Below are 11,953 nucleotides of genomic sequence, written 5' to 3' on the forward strand. Positions count from 1 at the left end.
CTCCTCGAAGAACCTGGTGAGGGTGACCTTGACCTGGGGAAGGCAGAGCAGGCAGAGCTTAGAAGGACCATATTGGAGTCCAAGAGGTTGCACAGAAGTTGCCCTCCCAGTGGCACAGTGTGGGAGCTGTGATGTGTGAGCCAGGGGGTACAAGCACCAGTCTGAGGGGAAGCTCTAACTGGGCCCCCAGGAGACTGAGCAAAGCCTTGGAGGTGCTCCTGTTCCTTCGAGCACTGCTGACGATTCCTGGCCCCAGGGAGTGTCCTGGCTGCATGTCCCCCCCTGTGCCATGCCCCCTCCTTTGCTGGTACCCTGACCCCAGGGCTCACCTGCTCCACGTTGTGCTGGATGGTGGTGTGGTAGCAGTCTGTGAGCGTTGCCATGTCCTGGGGGTTGCAGTGTTCGTCCCAGTGGGGTCCAAAGAGGGACACTAGAGTGTGGGGAGTCACTGCTGCAGCTCAGGCAGCCCCAGCTCCAGCAGGAGGTGGGCAAAGCCTTGAACCAATCCAGCCATTAGCCACCACTGTCTTCCAGCAGCCCTTAGTTTCATCACACCCCCTCATAGAATCATAGAATCAGAGAATCAAGCAGGTTGGAAGAGAGTTCCAGGATCATCCAGGCCAACCTAGCACCCAGCCCTATCCAACCAACCAAACCATGGCACTAAGAGCCCCAGCCAGTCTTTTCTTGAACACCTCCAGCCACAGCCACTCCACCACCTCCCTGGGCAGCCCATTCCAATGCCAATAGCTCTCTCTGGCAACAACTTCCTCCTAATATCCAGCCTAGACTTCTCCTGGAACAACTGGAGACTGTGTCCCCTTGTTCTGTTGCTGGTTGCCTGGCAGAAGAGCCCAAGCCCACCTGGCTACAGTCTCCCTTCAGGTAGTTGCAGACACCAATGAGCTCTGCCCTGAGCCTCCTCTTCTCCAGGCTGCACCCCCCCAGCTCCCTCAGCCTCTCCTCACAGGGCTGTGCTCCAGGCCCCTCCCCAGCCTTGCTGCCCTTCTCTCAACACCTTCCAGCACCTCAACAGCTCTCTTGAATTGAGGGGCCCAGAACTGGACACAGTACTCAAGGTGTGGCCTGAGCAGTGCTGAGTACAGGGGCAGAAGAACCTCCCTTGTCCTGCTGCCCACACTGCTCCTGAGCCAGCCCAGGATGCCATTGGCTCTCTTGGCCACATGGGCACACTGCTGGCTCAGCCCTGTGCTGCCTCCCTCTCCCCTCTGCAAGCACAAACTGCAGTGTTTGATCTCCTCTGGCTTCATCCCACCACCTGTGCTGTCCCTTGGGGGCTGTGCTGGGGTGGTGCTGCCTGGAGCTTTACCTTCAAGCTGTACTTGGATGAGGAACTCATCTGAGTGGGTGCTGGGTGGTGGGAAACAAAAGGTGTTAGTGATCTGGAGCAGGCAGTGTTGCTCCATCTCCAGCTGCCTCAGCTTCTTCTGCAGACCCCTTAGGAGCCATTTGGTCAACTCATCCTTGCAGAGCTTGCTGTGGAAGAGCAGTAGAACATCCAGGCCCCCAAGCACATGGTAGCCTGTGGGAGAAAACTCTGAGAGGTGCCTGGTTCTTGCTCCTTGCCTAGAGAAAGCTCTCTCATCCAAGGGGCCAACCCTTCTCTCACCCTGTGGCCTCTCCACCCTTCCTGCCCTTGTTGGCTTGTCCCCCCTGCTTGCTAGCTTGGCACTGGACTCACCAAAGATGCTGTAGTGAAAGGTTTGGGACACAGGGACTCCTTGCTTCATGTAGGAGATGGTGCAGGAGTACAGCCCACTGTCGCTTGCTTGGAAGTGTTGGAAGAGGAGATGTCCCTCTTTGGTGACTGAGAACAGCTTAGGGACTAGTGCAAGAGACACAGAGGTCCATGGTTATCACCAGGAGCTGGCTCATTTCCTGGGTGGCTGAGTCATGCCCTTCTGGACAGCCCCAGATTTGGTCTCCTTAAACCACTCCTGAGACTCTACAAGACTCCCAAAGCTGCTCTTCCTCTCCCTTCTCTGATAAGCTGTTGATGGAGAGGGAGGAAGAACTGTGCCCTCCCCCTCTGCCAGAGACATCACCATCTGGCCATCCTGATCTAGGGTAGGGTGTCCCTGGGCATGGCAGGGGGGTTGGAACTGGATGATTCTTGTGGTCCCTTCCAAGCCTGACTGATTCTATGGTGCTATGACCTGCAGCAGAGCTGTCCAAATGCCTGCAAGCTTTCTTAGCAACATCCCTCAGACCTTGTTAGGCCAGAAAAAGGGGCAAGAGTTACCTATGCAGTGTAACCTCCTGTCCTTTTGTCATTTCAGCACCCCCCAACATCAGGAGCATCATGGAACAGGTTGCCCAGGGAGGTGGTGGAAGCCTCATCCCTGGAGGTGTTTAAGGCCAGGCTGGATGTGGCTCTGAGCAACCTGATCTAGTATGAGATGTCCTTGCCCATGGCAGGGGACTTGGAACTAGGTGATCCTTGAGGTCCCTTCCAGCCCTGACAATTCTGATTCTGAGTTCCCAGCCTTCATGTGCCCCTCACCTGCTCCACACACCTGCTCCTTACTTGGGTGGCTCTCTCCCCTCCTACCCCTTTGCATAGCAAAGCCCAGCACAGATGCTTGCTCCTGACCATGCAGCTGAGAGGTGCTGGGACCTTACCTGCCTTGTCCTGCTCCCAGAGGTAGGTGAGATTAGCCACCTCCATCTCTGCAGGGCTGCAGGGCAGTGAATACAGGCTGCTCTCCACGTGGATGAAGACAAGACCTAAGCCAGAGAGAGAGAAAGGGACAGGAGGTGGAGACACATCCGAGGAATATCTCTCCTATGAGGACAGACTGAAAGAGTTGGGGCTGTGCTGGCTGGAGCAGAGGAGGTTCTGACCTGACCTTATTGTGGCCTGCCAGGATCTGAAGGGGGCTACAAAAGAGCTGGGGAGGAACTTCTGAGGCTGTGAGGGAGTGCCAGGACTGGGGGGTATGGAGCAAAGGTGGAGGTGGGGAGAGTGAGGCTGGAGGTGAGGAGGAAGTTGTTGAGCAGGAGAGTGGTGAGAGGCTGGAATGGGTTGCCCAGGGAGGGGGTTGAGGCCCCATGGCTGGAGATGTTTCAGGCCAGGCTGGATGGAGTTCTGGTCAGGCTGCTCTAGGGTAGGGTGTCCCTGGGGTTGGCACTGGCTGCTCCTTGTGGTCCCTTCCAACCCTGCCTGATTCTATGATTGTATGATTCTAATTTCAGGGTGTTGGTAAAAATCAGTTTTGTAGCTCTAGAAAGAGGAGGGCTGGGAAGCCACTGGAGCAGGCTGGGAACCTGTGTGGCATGTGGATGGACCCAGCACTACTGGGACCACCCTGCAGGGAGACCTGAGGTCAGAGGAGAAAAAACTGCCAGAAGCTGTAAGAATAAGTGGCAGGAAGTGAGGCTATGGTGGGCAGAGTTGGTGGGCACCACAGAGTCAGACTGAGCCACCTCTGCTTGTGGTGGCTGTGAATGGGAAGCACCTCCTCTGCTCAGGTTGTTGGCAGAGTGGGCAGCAAGGAGAAAATCCTCTCACTAATGCCCAGACACTGCCTGGGTGGGGGGATTGCTTCACCCAGGAAAGAGGAGTGCAGGGATCAGGGAGGTCCATCAAGAGAGCTTTGCAGATCTCACCCCTTTGGTGTTCCAGTCTGGAAGTGGTTGGAAAGTCCAAAGGTGGGGACACTCTCTGGGCTAGGAGGAAAGCAGAGAGACAGTGCTCAGGCTCAGCTTGGAGGTGCTCACCTCACTCTGGTCTCCTCTCCAAAGCTCCTGTTGGCCCTCCAAGAAGTCAGAACAGAACATGTCCACCTCCACACAGATCTTTACCTGAGCAGCTGCAAAGCACCAAAGTCAAGATCCCCATGGTCATCACCAGCCTGTGTCCCCCTGGCCAGATGCATGCAGTGAGGAGCATCCTGCCCTGCTGTGCAGTGTGGAGCATCTTGTTGCCATGGTGATGAGGAACCTGATGCTTCTTCCTGTCACCTTAGTGATGGTTCCCAGGCTGGGCAGTGCCATGTTCAAGACAAGACTGGATGAGGCACTTAATGCCATGGTCTAGTTATTTGGCCAGGGCTGGGTGCTAGGTTGGACTGGATGAGCTTGGAGCTCTCTTCCAACCTGCTTGATTCTATGATTCTATGATCCTATGGCTCCTGCCCACCTTGGTCACACTCAGAGGGTCTGTGTGAGCTTGGAGATCTCTTCCAATCTGCTTGATTCTATGGTCCTATGGCTCCTGCCCACCTTGGTCACTCTCAGGGGGTCTGCATGAGCTTGGAGGTCTCTTCCAACCTGCTTGATTCTATGATTCTGTGGCTCCTGTCAGCCTTGGTCACACTCAGCAGGTCTGGGCTTTGTGAGAAACATGGATCCAGTAGGCTGGATGCACTGAGGAAACACAGCTGGAGACAGCCTAGTAGAAGGGACACGGATGGAGAAATGCTCCTGGGGAAGGAGGAGGAGATAGGGGATGAGAGGGATGTGTAAGGTTTGATTGGTGGGAACCACAGAATGACAGAATTAACCAGGTTGGAAAAGACCTTTCAGGTCACCAAGTCCAACCCATCACCTAACACCTAATTAACTAACCCCTGGTACTAAGTGCCTCATGCAGCCTCCTCTTAAACACCTCCAGGGACAGGGACTCCACCACCCATGGCAGCCCATCCCAAGGCCAATCTCTCTTGCTGGGAAGAACTTTCTCCTGACATCCAGCCTGAACCTGCCCTGGCACAGCTTCAGGCTGGGTCCTCTTGTTCTGGCCCTGGCTGCTTGGCAGCAGAGCCCAACCCCACCTGGCTACAGCCTCCCTGCAGGCAGCTGCAGGCAGCAATCAGCTCTGCCCTGAGCCTCCTCTGCTGCAGGCTGCACCCCCCCAGCTCCCTCAGACTGGTGAGTTTGAGGGCAAATGCCACAACCCAAAATTCTCAGAGGGCAAAATGACAGAAACTGCTGAGCAAAGGGGAGCAAAATGTGGCTGTGTACCATGGGAGGCTTCCTCTCTGCCAGCTTGGGTGCATCATAAGCCAGAGCTCAGCTTCCAGCTTCCAGCAGGAAGTCTGGCTGGAAGCCTGGGAAGCTTGAGGCAATCGCTGGGTTCAGGTTGGAATCTCTTCCAAAGGGTGTGTTTTCTTTGTGTTCCTGTTTGTCCTGGAAACGAGATTGAGGTTCCTATGATTGTCCATGGAGGACTAGAAGTGAGCAGTTCAGATCCAGAGGCAGAAAGAAGCTTGAGTAGAGTAGAGCTAAAAACTCCCCCTGGCTCGTAGCAGGGTTTCTGGAGGCGAGGCATAGGGGGGGAGGGAGAAGTGCTTTTGAGGGTAAATCTATTCACATCATCCTGCTGGCTTGGGGGGGAGGGGGAGAAAAAAAACATCTACATGAAAAAAAAAGAGCCCAAGTTGCCTAAAAAAAGAAACCCCAAACCCCCAAGGAAGAGAAATCAGAAACCCACCCACACCACTTCGGGTGAGATGCAACAGCAACACAGAGCGTGCAGCAGCTTGGTGACAGCAGAAAGCAGCAGCAGTTAATTAGCCCTGGGAGGAAATCATGACAAGTGAAGGCAGTTCTGCTTCCCTCTCCTCCCAGAGTGAGGAAATCAGTGGAAAAACCCCCATGGAGATGAAGGGTGGGGGCCAGGACTGCTGAGGACAGCCTCACCTTTCCATCCTAGGAGAGCTGAAGGAAAGGGCAGGGCAGAGTCAGCCCCTCCAGAGGCTGCAGGCTGTGCCTGTGGGGAAAGCTTCACCCTGGTGAGTAATGGGATGAAGAAATCCTGAAGTCTTCCTTTAAAGAGGAAAAAAAACAACTCCTCAGCCTCCCCTGCCCCCCAGCCCTCAAGTTCCTCTGACAATCTGAGCCTGCCTGGACAGATGGGCAGAGGCCAAGGGGATGGAGTTCAATAGCTCCAAGTGCAGGGTGCTGCACTTTGGCCACAGCAACCCCATGCAGAGATACAGGCTGGGGTCAGAGTGGCTGAAAGGAGCCAAACAGAAAGGGATCTGGGGGTGCTGATTGGTACCCACCTGAACATGAGCCAGCAGTGTGCCCAGGTGGCCAAGAGAGCCAGTGGCATCCTGGCCTGCATCAGCAATGGTGTGGCCAGCAGGAGCAGGGAGGTCATTCTGCCCCTGTACTCTGCACTGCTTAGACCACACCTTGAGTGCTGTGTTCAGTTCTTGGCCCCCCAGTTTAGGAGGGACATTGAGATGCTTGAGCGTGTCCAGAGAAGGGCAACGAGGCTGGGGAGAGGCCTTGAGCACAGCCCTAGGAGGAGAGGCTGAGGGAGCTGGGATTGGTTAGCCTGGAGAAGAGGAGGCTCAGGGCAGACCTCATTGCTGTCTGCAACTACCTGAGGGGTGGTTGTGGCCAGGAGGAGGTTGCTCTCTTCTCTCAGGTGGCCAGCACCAGAAGGAGAGGACACAGCCTCAGGCTGTGCCAGGGGAGATTTAGGCTGGAGGTGAGGAGAAAGTTCTTCCCTGAGAGAGTCATTGGCCACTGGAATGGGCTGCCCGGGGAGGTGGTGGAGTCGCCGTCCCTGGAGCTGTTCAAGGCAGGACTGGACGTGGCACTTGGTGCCATGGTCTGGCCTTGAGCTCTGTGCTAAAGGGTTGGACTTGATGATCTGTGAGGTCCCTTCCAACCTTGGTGATACTGTGATACTGTGATACTGTGATAAATAAGCCAGGCCTGGCCTGAGATCACCTGGGGTGGAAACAGAGACCTGTGTGAGCACAGCCAGGGAAGGCTTCCTTCAGTCTGCAGTGTGGGGCTGTGTGTTGCCTCCTGCCTCGTGTGACTCACAGCATCCCAGCATGGCTGGAGTTGCAAGAGACCTCAAAGCTCATCCAGCTTCAGCCCCCTGCCATGGGCAGGGACACCTCCCACCAGCCCAGGTTGCTCAAGGCTTCATCCAGCCTGGCCTGCAACACCTCCAGGCAGGGAGCACCCAGAACCTCCCTGGGCAACCTGTGCTGGTGTCTCACCTCTCTTATCCCAGATGTCCAATCTAACTCTCCCCTGCTCTAGTTTCAAACCATTTCCCCTCCTCCTGTCTCTCCCAGCTGTGCTAGTTTGAGGCCAGCTGGAATATTTTGGTGAGAAGAACTCGATTCTAGGCTGTGGAGAAGAGGAAACAGTGGTGATGGCTACTGCACTCCTAGGCTTGCTGAGATGGATGAAAACAAGAACACAAACATAGAGAAGTCAGTGGTGTGGGTCTCTGGGTGCCTCTACTTTCCTCCCTGGCCTGTTTGCTGTGTACCTCTAATCCTTCTGCTTTCTAACCCCCCCAGGCCAATCCTCCAAACTCACTTTGCACCTAAGGCAAAGTCTGGGACAAGGCAGAGGGGTGGAAAGAAGGTGGAAGGGAGCCCCTGCTGGGGGCTCTGGTGTCTGGGGGGGGCTGTTGTGCTTCTGTATTACCTTTAAGTTGTATATCTCTGTCTAGAGCTGTAAATGTTGTAACTCTCTGCTTGCCTCTTGTGCTAAGCTGTGAACACAGAGCTGAATTTTGAGCTGGCTGAGTCTAGTCTGGCTGATTTCATAAGAGTGGGGGGCAGGTAACACCCAAACCATCACACCAGCCCTCATAAAAAGTCCCTCCTCAGCTCTCCTGTAGAACCTTCAAGTCTCCCTTCAGGTGCTGGAAGGCTGCTCTAAGGTCTCCCTGGAGCTTTCTCCAGCCCCAACTCTCTCAGCCTGTCCTCATAGGGGAGGTTCTTCAGCCCTCTGAGCATCTTCATGGCCTCCTCTGGGCTCTCTCCAGCAGTTCCATGTCCTTCTTGTGCCAGGGGTCCCAGCACACAGTGCTCCAGGTGGGGGTCTCAGCAGAGCAGAGCAGAAAGACAGACTCCCCTCTCTTGCCCTGCTGGCCACACTGCCTCTGGTGCAGCCCAGGATGTGGGTGGCTTTTGGAGCTGCCTGCTCCTTTTCCTGCTGCCTGAGTCAAGCTGTGGCTGTTCCCTGTGCTCACCTCTTCTTTACTGAACGTGTAGGAGCTTGAGAGTATCTCTGAGATCTCCACTCTGTCAAACCTGAGTGGAACTTGTGCTCAGGAATCATTGCAGAGAGGGCAGGCAGCCAGGGCAGGCTCCCAGTGACTTCATGGAGCTCATTTCCTGAAGGAAAAAGGAGTGGCCCAGAACTGGACACAGCACTCCAGGGGTGGCCTGAGCAGTGCTGAGCACAGAGGCACAAGAACCTCCCTTGTCCTGCTGCCCACACTGCTCCTGAGCCAGCCCAGGATGCCATTGGCTCTGCTGCCCACCTGGGCACACTGCTGGCTCATGTTCAGCTGCCAACCAGCACCCCCAGCTCCCTCTCTGCCTGCCTGCTCTCAGCCACTCTGGCCCCAGCCTGTAGTGCTGCTTGGGGTTGTTGTGGCCAAAGTGCACAACCCTGCCCTTGGCCTTGTTAAAACTCCTGGCACTGGACTGTGCCCATCTGTGCAGCCTGCCCAGGCCCCTCTGCAGAGCCCTCTAACAGAGCCACACTTGCTCCTAACTTGCTGTTGCCTGCAGACTCACAGACCAGGATCTGGTGACTGCTCCAGGAGTGCTCTCTGCTGAAGGCAGCAGCAGTGGTTCCTGTGGGCAATCAACAAGCTGTGTCAGGAGCTCAGGGGCAGGTTTATCTCCCTGTGAACCCCCAACCCTTGGGGCAGGCAGCAGCTTGTGGCTTCCCTGGGGAGAGAGGGATTCCACACATCCCACACATCTGATCTTATCATCAGGAGACAGCTGAACATGGCTCATTAGGAGGGAATTATCTCCTGATCTCTAACCTGGGTGGTGATAAATGTTCAAGGTAGGCACCAAAGCAGCGAGGCTGGCATCTATCTCTTGCCTCCTTCTCCTCTGAAGGGTCAAGGCTTGTTAATAAAGGCAGGAGCTCCACTGATCCCACCCCAAAATCAAGCCTGGTGATGCCAGGCTGTTCTCTGAGACCTGCAGAAGGGCTTTCAGTGCTTGGCAGGTCAGAGCCCAGCTCTCCTGTGAGCAGTGCAGAGGGAGAAGTGGCACAGGAGTAGGGGCAGGGACAGGAGGGTCAACTGGGGAGCAGAAAGGACAGCATGAAACAGGCAGGCTGGGGGTGGAGGGAAGCACAGCTGCTCTGCATGGAAATGGCAACATCTGGGACATGGCCCTGAGTGGTCTGGGGAGCAGGAGGTTGAAGGAGGCAGCAGGGTCAGCCCAAAGGCACCTGGAGAGACTCAGTACCTTCTGATGAGAAGGATGCTGCTGGACATAAGGGCATAGAAGAGAGAGGAAAAGAGCAGTGGCCTCTTCTAGAGGGACATGAAATAGCAGGAGAAGGACAGCAGAGGGTAGCAAATGCCTGAATTCCTCTCCTGGCTTTGCAGAGCTGGTGTGAGCCACAGGCAGGGCTGGGTGATGCAGCCTGGTGTGAGCCACAGGCAGGGCTGGGTGATGCAGCCTGGTGTGGAGACACAGAGCTGGTGTGAGCCACAGGCAGGGCTGGGTGATGCAGCCTGGTGTGAGCCACAGGCAGGGCTGGGTGATGCAGCCTGGTGTGGAGACACAGAGCTGGTGTGAGCCACAGGCAGGGCTGGGTGATGCAGCCTGGTGTGAGCCACAGGCAGGGCTGGGTGATGCAGCCTGGTGTGGAGACACAGAGCTGGTGTGAGCCACAGGCAGGGCTGGGTGATGCAGCCTGGTGTGGTGTCCCAGAGCACTTTCTGGGCGGAGCTGCTTTGAAAGCAGATCAGGACAAGGCACTTCTGATAAGATGGATGCGTCCTTATCACAAAGGCTCCTTTTGAAAGGCATTTCCTTTAGAGATCCCCAGCGGAGCTCTCCCCAGTGCCCACCGGGGAGGAGGCCAGGCAGAGTGGGAGGCTTTGATGATAATCAGAGTTGAGGTTTTTGACCAAAGGAAAGAAACTTCTCTGTGCTGGGTGGGTTTGTTTCCCAAGAACAGCACCAACGTTGTCTTTTGGTTGCTCTTTGGGCAGATTCTTCCTGACTTTCCAAGTCTGAGCTTTGCCCAGCCCTGCTGTGGTGTTGTGCCTGTGGATCCCCCCCATTCCCTTCCCTGGATATCCTCCAAAGGTCACATCTGGTGGTGATGTGCTTCAGAGGGAGGCAGATTTCCTTCATGCTCATGAAGGCAGCCAGCCAAGTCAAAAATCAAATGCACAGCAGCAATCTGCACTCACATTGGAAGACCCAAGGCCATCCCCTGTGTCTAAACCCTGCTCACAGCACCACTGCTGCAAACCAGCCCAGCTGCTCCTGCTGAGGCTTCACCTCTGGCATCTCAAGGTCTCCTGGTGCCCTTTGCATGCTGAGGCTTCCCTGTTCAGTACAACAAACTGAGCAGGGGGGTGGCTGTAAGTGCTCTAAGTGCCCTGCAGATACAGAGCATGCCTTGCTCTCCCTATCAGTGCTTTGCTTTGCCCTTAAATGCCTTGCTCTCCCTATCAGTGCTTTGCTTTGCCCTTAAATCACTGGGAGATGCCCCCAGCTGCTGGCTCATGTCATCACAGCAGATAGGACCATCCATCTTCAGGAGAGAGTTGGCTGAGCAGGGCTGTGTGTGCTGGGCCATTCCCAGGCTCTGGCTGGGGAGAGTTATGATTTTCAGGTGGTGGAGAAGGGCACAGAGCCCCAGGGGCTAGGGAGCACAGTTGGAGCAGCTGCTCCTGGTGTGGTGGCACCTGGGGTATCCCAGGGCAGAGTGAAGACCATTCCCTGCTCTTCACAGAAAATCATTTCAGTCCTCTCTGAGTCACTCTTTTATGACAACTGCTGATGACTCTGCCAAGCATGAAGGAGTGAAGCTTTCTCATGGCAGCAGATTTAGTTTGGTGAAAGCCATTTCCAGGCTTGTGTCATCTGCCAAAGAGGCTCTTGCAGAGATGCAGGAGCAATAACTTCAGTGTTGATAGATGGCACTGAGTGAGATGGACTCATAGAATGGTTTAGGTTGGAAGGGACCTCAAAGCTCAGCCAGTTCCAACCTCCCTGCCATAGGCAGGGACACCTCCCACTAGAACAGGTCACTCAGAGCCTCATCCAACCTGGTCCTGAACATCTCCAGGAAGGGTCCTGGAGCAGAGCCCTGTGAGGAGAGGTTGAGGGAGCTGGGGGGGTGCAGCCTGCAGCAGAGGAGGCTCAGGGCAGAGCTCATTGCTGCCTGCAGCTGCCTGCAGGGAGGCTGTAGCCAGGTGGGGTTGGGCTCTGCTGCCAGGCAGCCAGCAACAGAAGAAGGGGACAGAGGCTGAAGCTGTGGCAGGGCAGGTTGAGGCTGGCTGTGAGGAGGAAGTTGTTGTCAGAGAGAGTGATTGGCATTGGAATGGGCTGCCCAGGGAGGTGGAGTTGCCGTCCCTGGAGGTCTCCAAGACAAGCCTGGCTGAGGCACTTAGTGCCATGGTCTGGTTGACTGTCTAGGGCTGGGTGCTAGGTCAGACTGGATGAGCTTAGAGCTCTCTTCCAAGCTTCTTGATTCTCTGATTCTATGGCTCTAGAAGTGAAGTTCTAACTGGAGTCTCTGCCTTTCACAGGAGGGAGCTGCTGGGCAGCTGTGAGCGATCTCAACTCTGTGCATCTCAGCAGTGGTGCAGTGAAGCTTTCTTCCTTCCTTTGCTTTTGCTAGAGGAGAGCTGGCAGTGAAAGCCAAGGGCACCTTCTCCTCTGCTGCTCACTGCAGACTCCTCAGGTCAGGGCTGAGGCTCTTATTTCCCTCTCTTTGGCTGGGGAAGCTTTTCCTCTGCTAAGATTTTTCACACCTGGTGGTGCCCAGCCTTTGCCAGCCTCCATGCTGCCTGCTGCAGCACAGATCTTCTACTCCTTGAACATCCAGGACAGATCTTCTACTCTTTGAACATCCAGGACAGATCTTCTACCCCTTGAACATCCAGGACAGATCTTCTACCCCTTGAGCATCCAGGACAGATCTTCTACTCCTTGAACATCCAGGACAGATC

This window comes from Pogoniulus pusillus, chromosome 40 (assembly GCF_015220805.1).
Source record: "Pogoniulus pusillus isolate bPogPus1 chromosome 40, bPogPus1.pri, whole genome shotgun sequence".
Taxonomy (NCBI): Eukaryota; Metazoa; Chordata; class Aves; order Piciformes; family Lybiidae; genus Pogoniulus; species Pogoniulus pusillus.